Source organism: Accipiter gentilis, unplaced genomic scaffold (genome assembly GCF_929443795.1).
Source record: "Accipiter gentilis unplaced genomic scaffold, bAccGen1.1, whole genome shotgun sequence".
Taxonomy (NCBI): domain Eukaryota; kingdom Metazoa; phylum Chordata; class Aves; order Accipitriformes; family Accipitridae; genus Astur; species Astur gentilis.
In genome coordinates this window covers 134,485-152,157 of record NW_026060884.1, presented here as the reverse complement: position 1 = coordinate 152,157, position 17,673 = coordinate 134,485, and the positions used below count along the sequence as shown (strand labels likewise).

The window sequence follows — 17,673 nt, the reverse complement described above, 5'->3', positions numbered from 1 at the left end:
CCACAGTTTAATTGCACGGAGCGTGAGCTGGAAGGTCTCTTTATTTGGCACTAGGTGCAGGATTTCGTCAGTAACTCTGCAGCCTGTAAGAAAAAACAGTTGAAGTACAGCACTTCCTGGTAACAGGTACGAGTCAGTTCTGTGCTGTACTGGATCAGTAGCTTACAGTTTCTCCTGCAAGTCTATGAAAACAAGTTTGCATTACTTGCTTTGTATTACCTTAAAAATCAGAGGTTACACATAACCTTACAGGCACATAACATAACAAATTAGAGGTTACACATTCCGTATCACCTCAGGTAACTGGTACCCTCAACAGCTTTTTCATACTTTAGACTACAGCCAACAATTGTCAATAAGGCCCTTCGACAGGATTCCGAAAGCTAGGTTTCTTTCGACAGCCAGGAACAATTAAACCAGTCAGCGTTAAACAGTGAGCAACTTCGGCTTCAGGTATTTTAAATATCCTTTTTTTTTTAATGAACTACCACACAATCTTCTCTATCAAGTTCTCTACCTATTCACCTGAAGCAGTTTCTGTGGCAAACTGGAACACCACACACCCCCCAATCGAAGAAACATGAAACACAGGTCTATCTAAACACACAACTTGAAACAGCTGAATTTAAGCCCACTCGCCACCTCCTCAGATCTCAAGTATACAGGGGATAAGTTTCTGCATCCTGTACAGAAACTTGGGGTGTGTAACGTGCATTCCATACCAACTTTAGTAACATTTTCTTGTTAAAGATGTGCAAATATGCTTACCATTTAAGCTCCGTATACATCTTATATCCAGGCTTCTGAGACACGAGTTGTCTCTGAGATCAAGATTATCAGCAACAATTGGCACAGACAGTCTTGCAAACACAAGATCAATCTTAAGAGGCAAAAAGTGCCAACCGTTAGAATGCCCCGCAGTTTGCAAACAGCACACTGGTGGGGGACAGTTACTCAAGTCTAAAAAGAGTGGTTAACATCTGTATTTAGAATTATGTGACTATAGATACATCTCCCAAGAGATTAATTTGCCAGAAGACTCAATACAATTTCTAGAAGTTCCCAATTTTATTTACAAAGCCTTCACTGCATCACCCCTTTCTTTTTAAGCTAGGGAAAGGAAGAGGGCATTTTAAGTTGGAAAAGATTACTCTAGACTTACAGTTTCAATTAAAAGGGAACTTAAAATAATTCACAGAATTAAGACTTAAGTTCAGTCACCTCAACTATACTTCAGCAAAGGAGAGAGCATTTCTTTTATGCAGTAAGCCCTTTTGATCCTGAAGTATCTGCTTTTTAGTACAGTCTGAGGCAAGAAGATTATCCTGTGAAAGTCTGTACCAGATGAAGGCCACAAAAAGGTCACTGAATAAATCTCTTTGTGATAGCGATACCAAGCAGTAACTTGCTTAGGGACTACAGCAGGCAGGTCTTGATTCATTGTGTAGGATGTATTCAAGATAGCTGGATTCCTGCAGCTGACAGACCCAGGCGGGAGTCAAATGAGTACTTTCACTTTCCATTTTCCAGATTGTTTGTCCCATGACCACTTCATTTTGGATGTGCAGCAAAACATTTAGTCTGCTCACACGATTCGTACAGTGAACTACACTGTACACATCCCTCTGTAGATACCTAGCTTGGCAGAGCTAAGAAGACTGAGCAAGGACACCGCCTCTGCTCCCACTCTGCATGATCCTAGGGATAAATGCTATTCAAGCAGGCTACCCTGGTCTACAGCACAGGCCTAGAAAAAGATGTCCCTGATGCTCCCATGCCTGCTAGGCTTCCTAGGGGCTTATTTTCCTATAAGCTCCCATTCTACTGCAATGTCTTCTCCTGGGATACTTTGCGGTCCAAAATAGCACAGTCACAGCTCCCTGGAAAAGTTATCCTATTCCAAAGCAAGAAAAAATTTACTCACTTAAAAAAAAAACCAAAAAATGCTTACCTCAACGCCATCAAACTCAAACTTGACAACTGGTACATATGCATCTTCAACTGCCTGGAAAGGAGAGGATAACTGTGTAAGAAAACATGGTTTGCTACTTTAATGTTTCTCCTGAACTACGATCAAATGCAGAATTTACACTGCTAACTACTCAGTATAAAGACTGAGTTGCTTCCAAACCAGAAGAATTGTTCATAAGCTGCAAGCGGTATAGCACTAAGACGGTATAATACTAGCTTTAACAAGTTATTTAGCCAAGAGATCCGGAGGCTGATCACGTATTGTAATGAACAAACAGTGCACAATGAGCCATCAGTATCAGAGGTTGTAAGGTACTTACCTTGGTGGTGAGGAAGAAAAGCAAGACATTTCTGTAGCTATCTTACTCCTGGTTAACATCCAGAGAAATCGAGAACATTCTGTCCGCGTTTGCAGCGCGCACTAGCCTCCTGTATTTTTATTTTCTACCATGCCTGAGATGCTATCAGCTACCTTATGGGACAGTTTTCAATTTTGTAGCCCACTCGTCAGAACTGTGCCACAGCCCACTGACCCTGTCTTCGGTCACCTAAACAAAGGCTCATTAGCTATGCACGTGAAGTCTTTCAAAATGTCTGCACAAGGAAGACCAGCCTGAGAGAAACACTTCTCAGGAGTTCGGTTCTATATGCAAAGTACACAGCATATGCACCGGAGGGTCATTTTACAAGGCAGTTTTGTACATTCACAGCACAGCTGCTACTGACTTTATGCAAAGCTGACTGTGCATCTCTTCTACAAAGTCTCGGGCTGAGTAGCCAGAGAAGAACAGGACCAGAGAAGAATGAATTCGAGGTCCTAAAGTACACCCAAGGAACACCATGGCAAAGGTACTGACAGAAACCTTTCCACATCACATTCAACTCCCTTAGCTCTCAGGCTGCCCCTTCCTCTACCTGCATGCAGTTACTTTCTTGCCAAGCCCCTTACTACAGCTAGGATGAAAGCAAGGCTCCTAGGCACAACCTTGCTTTTTGATACTATAGCCCACTCATTCCCAAACCATGGGTAGGGGAGAAGTGAACCACAGAGATTCGGATCGGACATACAGTCACTGGGGAAGGGAACCAAAAGCTTGACTTCCACACTTTCATGCTGCGTAGACAGTATTTTAGAAGGGGCTCAGAAACAAGGCCCTTTTTCATTTTGGTTTGCAAGACAATCACTACCAATAGGAGTCTTTAACAGGAATATTCTTATTGTCGGAGTTGCACAATCTATCAGGGAGAGAGCTTGCTTACTCTTAGGTTTTTTATTTCCTCCTGACGTTTCAGTTTTTCAAAGAACGACTGAAAGAAATCCGATCTTTCTACATGTCTAGGAGCAACACAAGCCACGTCTATGTCAGCACCTGCAAAGAGATGCCATTTGTTCTGTTACTGTTGGAAGACACTTTCAAACATTACAACTATGACCAGACACCAAAAGTTTACCTTTAGTGTGTACTCCAAGCCTGTAAGAACCAAACGTAAATATTTTGCCACCAACATTTGCTACTACTGAAGGGGGAAGATTCTGTGGGTAGAAGAGAAAGAGTTTTCTGGAGAACAGAAGATACACGTTGACCTACGTGCAAGTTTAACTAGCATAGAAGTTACTTAGAAAGACTACAGCAGCCTCCATAAACAATGTCTTCTCCCTCCCATACTGAGCTGTTAGTCTAATAGACTGATTCTGTTTTTCTGAAGGGAGTGCTGGCAACTCACAAACAACAACAACAACAAAAAAGGTGAGTACTGTAGCAGTCGCTTCATCAGTTTAAACAAAGACCTATTATCAGTCTTCCCTGCAGCAGACCCACATAAATGAACACCATCTAAGAGCCATACCAAAGGCAAGTCTAGAGTAATAATTTCAAACTAGATTGAGTGCTGTAGGCTGTCTGGGGCAAGTTTACTGCCCTATTACCATCTGTCTCCCCCCACAATGTCTTGTTTCAGCTTTGTTAACCGCTACAAGTCAACTGACAGAGCCACTTCACAAACTTATTCAGTGCCCCAAGGACTTGAAGGTCTTCATCTAAAGGATCTTTTATACATTATTTCAATGGCTTTTACTACAGATCTCCTTGATACTTAAGAAGGAAGTTAAATGTTGAACTTTAGCATAAATCCTAGTAGTATCGCCTTTGAAAGAAACTAAAAGGCTTCAGCTGTTTTGATAAGAACCTATCAAAAAACCTTACCTGGCTCTCACCAAGTTCTGAAATCCATTCTTTGACCAAGTTATTCAGTCTGCCAAGAACAACCAGCCTGTAAAGAAAACTCATGTTAAGTTTGCCCTAAAAAAACCCCAGGACATTAACAAATTTTACAGTCTTGTTATACCTGTGATTCAGTTCTTCCTCCTCTTCAAATACCCCCAATGCTTTCATCGCTTCAAGCAGCTTCTGAGTATGAATGGAATCTCTATCCGTAGGAGGAGCCAAGCTAATTGCAGAAGTCATTCCATAGTGCCTTGGAGGCTGGTTCTGCAGCCTAGGAGTACTGGGGGAGAAAATAAAATACCGAAGACTCCACAAAAGAGAAAAACAAAACCCAACAAAACAACCACCACCACCTTACTGCAAAACACCCTTCCACTTACAGGTTTCCAAATCAGCTTCTGCCCTTTTGCCCAGCATTAATATAAATGAGGGAAGAAAGATCCTGCTTATGGTTTTTAGATAACTTGACCTAACTTAGAAGCAACTTCTTTAAAAAACACTTGTGGATATAAGAAAAGATCCAAGTTGCTGCTATCTGAAGACAGCTTATTTGCATTGCGCTAGACAGTTGGAACTGATCGCCAGGAAATGAAAAGGTTTGAAATCCACTAAGGGTGACACTATGTACAGCACAAGTTTTTTTGGACCCATTTCAGTTTCACAGCACTTTTGACTTAAGATTATTCCCATCAGCTTCCCGATCACATTAAACAAGACAATTTAACACTGGCTTCTTTTAGTTCAATGTATTGGCTGTGCTTCTACTGATTCTGAAAGGACATTAGAGTTGATTGCAGAGCAGGGACAAAGTGGTCTGTTAAACAGAGTTGTTGCAGTAAATGCAGCATTACCTTGGTTTTGTCTATGGAAGAGGATGAAGGAAAACATCAACCAATCTGCAGCTAATGTTGCTAGCAGAGCCTTGTGCTCTTAACACAGCGTTCCACTTTTATAGCTCAGAGGCTTAGCTCTACATACATCTGGTTTAATCTAAATCCAAGAGATGTACATCAGCACGCAGAGCAGCACAAGTTAAGCTCTGCTTGTAGAAGGTGCTCAAATCTGCTTTCGCTAGCTCACTGCCCAGTCAGGCAGAGCATTACCAGCTGAAGCCAGGAGAGAGAAAGGAGGGGCACCGGAGGTAAGAACTGTACTTAATGGATCAAGGGTCTCTACAGAAACACTAGTAGCAAAAGGGGGACACCCATTAAAAAGGTCTCTACAACTCATCATGCTTGTCAAAGAGTCCATATCCAGACCCTAAGGCTACAGGGATTAATGATGCCATTATTCAAACCGGCTATTTTCCTACTTCACAAATGGACGGCTTCAAATCTTAGCTGGGTTAGTCAAGAGACGCTTAGAACTATTTAAGGTATCTGACCCACTTTGGCTGGAATGGGATGAGGAAATGCTCGAAGGACAGCCTCAACACTTGATTTTAAAAAGATAGCTTATTACAACTCCTGATTTCTAATTGTTGCCTTTACTCTGCCACTGAGGGAAGATGGATTTCTCTCTCGCAGAGTAGCTTTGTCCAACTACAGACGTAGCTTTTAGTCACCTAGTGGGCTCCCCCACCCCCCTTCTCTATGAGCTCATTTTTCAAACTTTTTTTTCTAGGCGTTTTCCAAAAAGCTGGCGGGGGTGGGGGGGTGGTATTAGGACTGTAGTCCTATGAACTACTCTCCCCAGTCAGAATGGCTGTTTACTTTCAAGTGTAACTAGGCCCTGACCTAATTTGCCTTGTCTTCTTTACGGGTATGTCAACTTCCACTTCATAAGTCAAAATATTCCTAATGAGTATTTTCCTTCTTATGATACCATTTTCATAACAAATACAGAAGGAAAGCCAATGAAGCGGGAGTGTGGTGGCAAGCACTTCTTGTTCTCAACTGAAGCCTTTTTCTCCCTGCTCTCTGTTCATTTGAGACTACACTCATTTCTTGACCCTCCTACTTGCCTTCCACATCCTCACCCCCAACACTTCCCTCAGTCTGCTCTCCTCAGACTCAGCTTTGCGACTGTGGACGGAGGCTGCCCAGGCTTAAAAGAGACTCCCATCTCGCATGTGCCCACACTTCTTCACACTTCTGATCTGCAAAGTACTGCACAGATAGTAACTCATCTTCTCCCAAACTTCTTTCATCTTCTTCCACGTACGCTTCCTACGTCGTTGCCTCACCATGATGTATTTGGCCTGCTCTTGTCCCCGACTTGTTATTCTCCTGCTTACTCGATTGGAGATTTTAGACAATCTGTGGGATGGATCCTGGGGTTTGTTTTGATTTATCTTAAGATTTTATAAACACAGGGCACCCTTACAATCTACCTATCTAGAACACATATATACTAAAAGGAAGGACTGACCTGACCCTGCAGTCACAGATAAAACAGACTCCTCTCTCGCCAACTGAGAGAAAGCAGCTTGGCTATTTGGGCTGACTACATTGAAGACATTCAAAATGGTCATAACAGAGCAGTGTTGACTTTTCCAAGAATTTGCTCAATCAGCATCAACTAAGTTGTTAGAAAAAAAGAATGTGGAGGCTGACTCCTACTGGGAAATCAATTTCTACAGTCCTGTTCAGCCAGGAACCAAAAGGGTGCCTTTCCACTTGATCCTTTAACTGTATTCAATTTTGATAGGTAATTCTGGTTTCCTCAAAAAGACTTCCTTTGTCAGAGTCCTCTTCTCAATCAGGTACTGGAGGTTTATTTTAAATAATTTCACTGCAAGCACAGATCCCCTTTGTTAAAGCCAGTTCAAATTAGGCCATTGAAAAATTAACGACCACTTGTATTCTCCACAACTATCTGTGCATACGTACTTCACTATGAAGCAGCCGTTGCAGAAGTCAAGTGCTACGGCCTCGTTTAACAGCTTACAAGTAGTAATACATTGAATTTCTATATAATACTTACAGTTCCCAGCCTGGTCTGCCACCTGCTGAGCCAATTGTACTGCCTCTCCCCGGATGACCTTTTGGAGTGGAGAGAGGAAAAAGCAAAAAATCCCATGCAGTTTATCTGAAGATAATGTTTTGAAAGGAATTCTAAAGTTACAGTTCCTTACCAGTGGTGGGTATTGACTGTCCTTGGGGGCCCAGACGACTTGCTAATGCTGCTTGTCTTCGCACAGGAAGCCGACAGCCCTTGTGAATAAACGCAGACAGTTGGAAAAGAAGCTCTACTACAATATAAGAATCACTGCATATGTTGAAATAAAGCTTACCTTCTCTTCCAACAAACTGCTGACTGACAGAGAGGAAGATGTAGATGGTTCAGCGGCACTCACCAGAACAGCGGGAGGTCTAACAGTCTTGGGTGCTGGTGGAGGCGGTGGCGGCTGCTGCTGCTGCTGCTGCTGAATCTGCTGATGGAGCTTTTTTGTGTAGCTAGTTCCATTTTTGAAGTTGTTCACAGCCTAGAGGCAGAAAAGCATTTACAAGAAGCTACGATGAAACTTCAGCAGATATACGAACAGAAGCCTTCACAGAGGAAAATTACTCGTGTATTCCTGTAAATGCCATCAATCCTCAAAGAAACCAACATACAGATGTATGAACACGTCACATTGAACACTGATACTAATGACTGGTAGCTCAGAGGACCTGTATTTCAAGTACTTCAGCGTTAACGCCAAATGTGAAAGCGAGGCAATCGTGTTCAGTAAGAGCGGGACCCGAATTTGCCAGATCATCTCTAAAGAGTCGTAAGCTTCTGTGACAGCAGCAAACAGTGCATTTGAAAAGTCAATTTAGCCTTATTCAATTACGCCTTGCTTAAGGAGATGTAAATTAATATTTTCTTCCCTTTCCGCTTTTTACAAAGAGCCTTTTCTTACAAGCACTTTATGTAAAAGTCGTCATGTTACCTGGCGTATGCACTTGTTGGGAATTAAAGCATCAGGTGAAACATCTGTCTCCTGACACGTTGGGCATATATGTTCCTCCGATTCCAGTAATGCTGTTCTAATACCTGCATAGAATTAGAATAATCAAAACAGTATTTAGCCAAACTAAGGAAGTTTTGGGGGTTCTCACCAATCATAAAGACATGTCTATGATTAACAGGTGAATATAGTCTTGAACTGAGAGCATGAAGCTATAAATGTTCAATAGTGTAAAAAATTTCTAGTATGCAGCAAATAACTATACAGTTTTGTATTTCACCATTGGAACATCTGCAGATGTAGCATAGGCTGTGTCTTGATGTTGCAGCTAGTCTTTTTCCCCACTATCTAGTACAGCGAGAAGTCCCCAACCTCAAGGTTAATGAACAAAACATGTTTCAAAAAAACCTCATTAATAGGTTCAAAAAACCATTAGGAGGTTCGAGTTCTGAAGGTTTTAACCAACTCTCCCGTGGAGAAGAATGTGGATTAAATGACTAACTATCCGTTTGTTGCAGACCACTGTAAGTCACCATAGTCGGCTATATAATTTTGTATGAGACAAAGGGCTGTGGACCAACTAAAAGCATTCAGTGTCTAATACTGTAATCCCCTGCACAATTAGCCACTCTCCTCATACTCGTCCTTCCGCTTGTAAAGAAGACTTAACTAGATACCTAAAAAGGGGAAAAGGCTTCCTGGTTTTTTTCGCCCTTGATACCAGAAGAGCCCTTTCCCGTCCAGGGTATACTTCAGCATAAAATAGAACTGGTAGCAAAGTAATTTTGTTCCCTCCTCTGCTTTCAGAAAATCAGATGTGATGTTTAGAATTAACAAACACGGGCGTAACACTTACATTTGTCACAATAACTGTTGCCACAGCAGGGAATAACAGCTGCATCAGTCATTATGTCCTGACAGATGAGACATGACAACTCATCTGGAACGGGAGCATCTGAGGTGGAGGAAGAGGAGGAGGAGGAGGAGGAAGAAGACGATGGCTCCTCTGGTAAAAAGGGAGGCTTCTCCATCCTTCCTCTAGCATAAGCTTCCCTGGAGGAGGGGTGGGGAAGGAAAAAGAAACGAGTTAAAGATGGGTAGAGGAAAACTTTTCCAAGCTCTGCATTTTCTCAAAGCAAGAGAAGAGATGGAATTCTTCTTGCTCCACATGAGCCTCCTAAAAGGTAGGCGCTTAGTTTAAACTACTTTTCTATAGCCACAACACTAGAAGAGGGAGGGAGGAACAATCTTCCTTCTGCAGAACTCTCCCATTCATTGGAGCAACTAAGAAAGAAGCTCAGACTAGAAAATTAATCTTTTCACAGCTAGAAAGCAGGCGAAATGAATCCCACCTCTCCTTTGCCAGAGGATACATGTAAATTGCAGGCTCAGCATAACGTTAGTCTCCGAGCAATTACATTTTATAAAAGCAAGAAGTCGATGTTACAGCTTCTACAAAAGGAGATCCAGGACGGAAAACCAGAAGTGCTACCATGGTCATTTTAAAAGAGCCACTCCTGTCAGCACACGGCAGTATTTTCTCACTGTATAGCAACAGGAAAACTTCAGCCTGTTTCACACATGGGATTTCAGAAAAGTCAGAGGGGGAGGAAATCTCAGTCCAACAGCCATCTGTTAGACTTGGCAAGAAGCCTTTGAAACATAAAACAGAAGCAAAATGAGCTTTCAGTGACTACGGTTAAATGGCATCAATACTCAACCAGGGACTTAGTGCAATTAAAACACGCAAATATTCAATAGATGGGGCAGAGAGAAATGTCTTGGTTTTGTACAAAATAATAAAAACTGTGAACTGCCATTAAGAAGAGTGGAAAACAGAAACATTTCCACTAATACTGAAAGATATAAAAACATGCACGAGTGTTCACCCAGAAAGACCTATGGATATATTGAATGTCTACGACCTAGGAAAAAGAAAATTTCACACTTCTAATTCCAGCTTCCCCTGGAATTTTGAAGGCCTTTGCAACATTGCCATACAACCTCTGCATTTCACCCCAACAGAAACAATTCTTAATATGAGGATTCATGTATTTGTTACGTAACTGCCAAGGCAAAACAATTAAAAACTAAGTAACACCACAAGTCCCCCACAATCTTACCCCATTTGTCGGGCAGTTCTTTATGTAGTGGCCACGTTTTCCGCAGTGAAAGCAAGTAGATGAAGGCGGAGCGGACCCAAGGGTTTCTTCAGGTAACTAAATGGTTTGGGGGAGAAAACCAAAAAGGTAGGCATGTGTCTCTCTCGTTAAAACAAACATCTCTGCAATTTTTCCACGATCTGCAAAGATCAGATGGGACACAATCAACACTTACTTGACTGGATCGTATTCGCAGCAGGACCCTATCTTCAAAGCTTTTATTTCACCTTCTTCGGAAGCACTGGCTTCAGCCACACTGGCAGTCTGTTTAACAGGCAATTATTTGACACGCAAATTAGAAACACATTTAAGCCCACACAGCCAAAGACAACACCGCTCACCCGACCCTGCAAAGAGCAGCACAACGCTAGCTGAGGTTGCATGAAAACAGGGGCTTGCATAAAATATAGCTGTCCTGAAGATGTTCTGGGGAGTCCTTACGTCATTACAGGGTGTATATGTGCCTGTTAACCTACTTGAAAAGAGCATTCTAGGGCACTCAAAACCTTAGGCTCTCTTTGGGCCTCACATAAAGACTGGTGTAACCAATCCAATTTTCTTCCAAGCAGGCTCTGGCCATGTCCACCAAAAATTACCCTGTCCAGTATTTTTAAGCTGCTTTTTAAGCTCCAGACTAGCTGAACGAGAAGACATCCACTGTACATTTAATTGAGAAAGATGTACGCAAGGATCATTATTTACATTTTTGCAGCATTAAAAGGACACACAGCTTAAAGAGTCGGGGAAGCTGGTTTTTGCTTGTGGAAATTCAGCTTCTAACACAGAAGCATCATTCAACCTTCAGGCGCACAATCTCTCTTACATCCTTCACAGAGCTGATGGGGATAGGCACACCTTGCATCCCTGAATACCTGGGTCTGGGAAAAGGCCTTGTCAGAGCATGCCTTCACAGCCTTAAAAAGGATGAGACATCCAGCAACCATCCTTACCATGTGTATTCTAAGATAAAAAGAAATACTGGCAACACTCTTTATCATGGGGACGAGGAATACAGCTGGAAAACTACTGTAAAAAAAAACATGGAACAGCAACACAGCATTCTGGCTGCAATGTGTGTTACTTCATGACAAATGACATGAAATAAAAACTGATGGTTCGTGGGACTTGTGCATTGTAACATGTAGCTGGGGTAGGTTCAGAATACTTTAACCAGGGAATCCAAAAGCTATTTGAAATGTTGGCATAAATACTTCAGATCGTAACTCAAGAGCAGAGCACAAAAAAATATCTCCTAAGGGAAGACGCATAACCGGCTCTTTCATACGCATGGTATCTCTTTCTGTGGAGGTGAAGCAGGCTGAAAACCACAGAAGACGGCCAGGAAGAGCAGAAAATTTGCTGCAGTAAATACACCAATTGCAAAGCACGTTCTAGCTTGACCTCACACCTATTTTAAAACAAATACTTAAGTGTGTCCAGCGTGTACAGCGTCGGTTTCTCTTTATTGGCTCATATTCCACACTGGATTAGCAGAGGAGAGAAAAAAACCTGCTTGAATATACAAAAATAAATTTTTTGCACTAATGATCACAGCTATTGCCATCTTCCATACCTGCCTCAGCTCTGACCTCTAAACCCCAGTGCCCTTCTTACACCAGGAACTCAGCCATCTTTTCCAGATGCAGGAGCACGTCCCCACAATCCCCAGGAGACCTGCATCTCTATCAAAAGGCACTTGGAGCTAAAAGATGAATTGGCTGGCACAGGTCTCACCCTGCCCAGCAGCCTGGAGATTTGGGTTCACAAATACAAAACACTTTAAAGCCAAAACACTCTCTCTAGCTGCTACTTTGCTTATTCTTGTTTGAAAGAAATACTTGTCAATTTGAACATCTTTTCCACATCAATTCAACCAGATTTGTTTATATTCAAACTTTAAATCAAAAATGTATAAAAACCCAAACTAAAAAAATTGCACCGTGCTCTTCATTTTTACCTAACTTTTTAAGCATCTTTTGCTCAAAATACTTCTGTTTTCATTATAATCCAGTACTATTTCTCGGGAGTTATAGAGCACTTTTTTCACTTGAGTGCAATTTAGTTAGCTTATCTCCTAAAAGTACTTCATTCCTGATGACTTAACAAGACTCACAGTGCAAAATGAGATGCAGCATCTCCCTGTGCAATGCTACGCGCCTTGGGCAGTGGTCCTCCGAAACAGGACAAACAGAGAGTGCCTAAGCTTATCAGGGATGAAGCAAAGAGGAAAAGGCATCTAATTAGACCTACTCAAAGATCCAAGCACGATCTTCAAACACAAACTTTCTTCCGCAACCAAATGTCTAAGACTGACTTTCCTTTCTGTTAAAATCAATCTATCAATCAATGAGAGACTGTACTTGGCTTCAGTAAGGGCTAACAGCAGAGTTGCCAGAGACCTGATGAGGAACACAGGAGACTGGGGTGTGATTCATCTGACTAAACGTGGATGTCTCTAATGTAGACGCCCACGGCCGAGCCAAACTTGGTCCCATTTTTAGGCAACACAGAGTTAAGTCCGTGTAACCAGTGCTTCAAGGGACCGTTTATCTTATCCTAAATAAACATTTATATATTTGGTCAGAAAGACCGCCCATTAGATTCACTGATTTTATTCACTACGTCTCCTTTAAAATAAAACAGGACCTCATGCCAGTCGTGCAGGCAGAGATGATTGCAACTGCGTTACAGATACACTGTTGAGGTCAGACAAATCACAGTCCACCTCTGCTCCATCCAGGTTGGCTCAAGACCGGGAATTCACATCTCCCTCACCTCCAAAACGGCTCCCGTAACCCCCAGAAGAAGGGAAACGGCAGAGTCGCCTGGTAAAGCTCTTCCTATGAGCAATGACACCAGTCGCTGGACCAGAGACAGAGAGCCAGTCCCCACCCACAGCCCACAGCTCCTGAAGGTCACCTAAGGAGATCTGCAGATTCCAACTTTACCTCTTCTCAAGCCCAAACGCCGAGGGATTTATGCCAGAGAGAGGAGCTCCAACGGGATCTTCTGGCTGCGCTGGGTCCGTTGACCCAACTGGGAGGGACCATTCAAAAACTGCCACAGGGACCCCAACATTCTGAAGCATGCGGGGGGGGCTGGGCTATGCAAATGACGGAACCCCCAACAGCTGCTTCCACCCCACTGCCACCCACCTCACAGCACCGACTGCTACAACACACCAAACCTTTGTGGGGTGATGCCCCTCCACGCTCAACTCCAGGACGCAAGCTTTGAGGGTGGCATGGGCTTGAGATGGCATCCTTGCTCCTGGAGGGCGAGATGGGCATGTTCACCCCCCTCCGAAAGAGGGAAAAATAACATCAGAAACTCTCAACTGGACACAACAATAGCTTGAACTCATTGAAACCCGACACAGAAGATGTCTCCATGAACTTCTCCTCCTACTTTTTAACAACCAAAACACATTACTATGCTTTAGTGGTACGCTTCAGACAACCATGATTAATTGCAAGAAATCACACGAGATCATCTGAACACCACTGTGAAGGCTGTTTAATGTTTAAGCAAGCTGGGAAGAGATTTTGTCAGCCAGGAGTCCATCAGTTAGCACTTGCATCTTCAAGGGAACCAATTTTTGTAATACAAAACGGGTATTTTTATTCCTAAACCCATTTACTCTCAGCAGGGGAAGGTAATTCACTGTATACTAGCACTCAGCTGTTCACACACACTTCCCCAATTTTAAAAAAAACAAACAACCCAACAAGTTGCACTAAGCAGTATTTCAGATGGAAGGCAAATGTAGGTAATCCTTCCTGAAATAGAGGCAGCTCAAAGCAATTGTCCTCCTGTCCCACAGGGAGCATCCCAATAGAAGACTGAACGCTTTAGGACTGAAGGCCACTTTTTAGAGCACACAGCTTCGTTTATAAGGCCCAAGTACACATTTTTCTGTCCCAAAGCCTTGTTTTGACTGTCCAAATACTCCTTTTCACGTCCCAACCCTTCTTTTTTGTGAACAAATCCTCATTTTGATGGTCCAAAGCTTTATTTATAAACTCCAGAGCCCCATTTCAGGCTCCGCAACCTTGTTTCTAAACTCAAATTTTGAGGCTCCGAACCTCAGTTTTAGGGCCCAATGCCTCATTTTCGGGGTCCAAAGAATCGTTTCCACAATCCACCCCTTCATTTTTAGGGTCCTGAAGCCTCATTGCAGGGGCCCAAATACCCATTTGTAAGGCCCAAGCCTTCCTTTTACAGCACAAACCCCACCGTTAGAGCCCCAAGCCTCATTCTTTACCTTCCAAAGCCTCCTCTTCAGGGAAGAGAGCCTCCTTTCCAGGGACCATAGGCTCATTTTTAGGATCCAGTCTGCAACTAGGGAGAGCCCAAGGCCTCATTTTGAGGGTCCAAATATTCAATTGGAGGGCCCAAAGCCTCATTTTAGAGGCCAAGCTCCTCATCTGGGGTGCAAGGCATCTCTTGTTTAACGCACAACCCCTCATTTGGAGCTTCCAAAGACCCATTTCTAGGGCGCAAAGCCCTCGTTTTTGGTACTGAAGCATCCCTTGAAGGCACAAAACCTAATGCAGGGTTCAAAGCCTCAGTTTCATTTCCAAAGCCCCACTCTTAGGGCCCAAACCCTCCACTGGAGGGTCCAAAGGCCTCTTTTAACAGCTGAGGGCCTCCCCTGGAGTGACCCAAGCCCTCTCTTTGGGACCAAAGCCTCATGTCTTAGGGCCCTATCGACACCAATAGGTTCCCCTCCTTTGCAGAGCCCAAAGGGTCACATGTAGCATCTCCCCCACCATTTTTAGTGCCCAAAGCCTCATCTGGAGGGCCAAACTCCTCATTGTTCTGGTCCAAACCATTTGGCCTTTTATGACCCATAGCTGTTCTTTAGGGCCCGCAGTTTCACTTGGAGGGTTTAAACCCTCAGCTTTAAGGCACAAAGCCACGCTTTTAGGCTCCAAAGTTACACTTACAGGGCAGAAAGCCTCGTTTTCCCTTCCCAAAGTCTTAGTTTTGGCTTCCAGAGCCCCATTTCAGGCTCCAAACCCCCATTTTGAGGGTCCACGGGCTCCCTTGCAGTTGGCAAAGTCTCCTTTTTAGAGCCCAAGGCCACTTTTTTAGTTGCCGAACTCCCATTTTCAGTCTCCAAAGCCTCATTTTTAGGATCCAGCCAGTCGTTTTCAGGGTCCAAGCCACATCCTGAGTTTCCAAACCCTCATTTTTATGCTCCAAACCCTTCTCTTAGGGCCCAAAGCCTCATTTTGAAGGCCAGTCCCTTGTTGCGACAGACAGGACTGTCGGGGGATGCAACGGGTCTACAAAATGCCTGACAGTTCGAGAACAGCGCGACCTTGAGCAGCTTGTAGTGTATCCTTGAAAGTCTGGGAAGATCCGAGAAGAGCGGTACAAAAACAAGATAGCGATAAGAAGAACCGTTACTAACTAAACCAATCATCTACTAACACATACTCTGAAGTAGGGGATAAAAAGGTGTGTTAGAACAATAAAGGAGCCATTTTGCATGATCTGTTACTTGTCGTGTCCGTCTCTACCGCGACACAGGACTACCAACGGGCCTGGGTAGGAACCCCAAGGCCCATCAGGAGGTCGTGAGGGGACGAGAGAATAAACGCACAGAACAAGGCGCAGCCTTCAACAGCGCCCACCTATGGGACTCACAGAAGGCATGAGTACAGCTTTACAGAGCTGGACCAGCCCCTCCAATAGCCCAGCCACAAAGCTTTCTAAACAAGGCAGAAACATTGACTCCTTTTCTCGTCCCTACTTAAGATTCCCTGTAGAACTGGGTCTTGGCCTGACCGAGGCTGTAGGAGGGAGGAAGACGAGGGAAAACTTTGCAGGGAAAACACCCAGACACAGTATGGCCTGGCATCAATAAATGTAGGCACAAGCAAGCCCTTGGGAGCAAACTCTTTATTCTCTGCCTGGGGGAGCTGCCTGGGGGCTCTGTGGCCCTGGAGCCGCACACCTCCTCAGGACATCCTCCACAAGGCTCCCAGCTACCGCCCTCTTCAACGACTCGGGCTGCACGGGCTCCTCCGGGAGAAGCTTTAAACGCACTGGTCTGTGCCGTGCTCCTGCCTGGGTAGGGCGCTTGGGACCCGCTGGAGGCATGGGCTCTCTTGGAAACTGGGGGCCCGTGGAGGGAAGGGTGTCTGCGGTGCTCCCTGGCCGGAGTATACGCAGAGTTTCCAGTGCAGGCACTGAAGACCTTGCTGTGGCTCCTTGCTGTGCTGAGCCCAACTGAGTTTTTAAGAGTAGAAAAAATCACTGCACCGGCCAGAAAGTGCCTGGAAACTTCATCCCTCTTCATTGCCCATTTCCCATGCGAGCTCCACAACCTGGGAGCAACGCAGCCAATAGAACCTTCGAGAAGCAGACTCACAGCCTGCTGCAGCTGGCCCTGCTCAAGCAGCCGAGGTGGGCTGGATGATCTCTAGAGGTCTCTTTCAGCATCCATTCTGTGCTGCTGTGACTCTGTCTCTATCATGGTTTAACCCCAGCCAGCAACTAAGCACCACCCAGCCGCTCACTCACTCCCCCCCCACCCAGTGGGATGGGGGAGAAAATCCGGAAAAAGAAGTAAAACTCGTGGGTTGAGATAAGCACGGTTTAATAGAACAGAAAGGAAGAAACTAATAATGATAATACTAATAAAATGACAACAGCAATAACAAAAGGATCGGAATGTACAAATGATGCGCAGTGCAATCGCTCACCACCCACCATTCACACCCAGCTAGTCCCCGAGCAGCGATTCCCCCCCCACTCCCCAGTTCCTATACTAGATGGGATGTCGCATGGTATGGAATACCCTGTTGGCCAGTTTGGGTCAGGTGCCCTGGCTGTGTCCTGTGCCAAGTTCTTGTGCCCCTCCAGCTTTCTCGCTGGCTGGGCATGAGAAGATGAAAAATCCTTGACTTTATCTAAACACTCCTCGGCAACAACTGCAAACATCAGTGTTATCAAGGTTCTTTGCATACTGAACTCAAAACATAGCACTGTACCAGCTACTAGGAAGACAGTTAACTCTATCCAAGCTGAAACCAGGACACTTTTAACCACTTAACCTTCCGTGACAAATACCCCAAGAGCTCAAGAAGAAAGAGCAGAAAGACAGGAGACAGGTGAAAGCCTAGAGCGCCAGCTAGACGGAATGAAAGACCCTCTTCCTTCTCTAAAGCTTCAGCAAGGCTTCCTTCACCTGCTTGTCTTGGAGTCTTGGGTCGATCCCGGAGAAGAGAGCTTCCTGCAAAAGAGAAGAATCATCTAGGGTAGCCTCATTGGTCAAGTCTGGGGCTGCTACCTGGGATCTCCGGTCCTTATAAGAAAAGGCCAAAAGACGCTAGGAGACGTCTGGAAGGAATCACAGGGGATCCCGGAGGGCACAGGTTCCTCCAAAAAAGAAAAAAACCTCAACGGT

The 17,673-nt window shown here is 44.2% G+C and overlaps 1 long non-coding RNA gene across 1 annotated transcript; it reads right to left on the bottom strand.

Moving 5' to 3' along the window:
* Positions 1–782: 782 nt before the first annotated feature.
* Positions 783–3,343, bottom strand: LOC126037038 (uncharacterized). Its single transcript, XR_007505465.1, has 3 exons — positions 3,232–3,343; positions 1,952–2,005; positions 783–880 (listed from the first exon to the last, which is right to left on the bottom strand). It is a non-coding gene; the product is annotated as an uncharacterized LOC126037038 (long non-coding RNA).
* Positions 3,344–17,673: the final 14,330 nt, after the last annotated feature.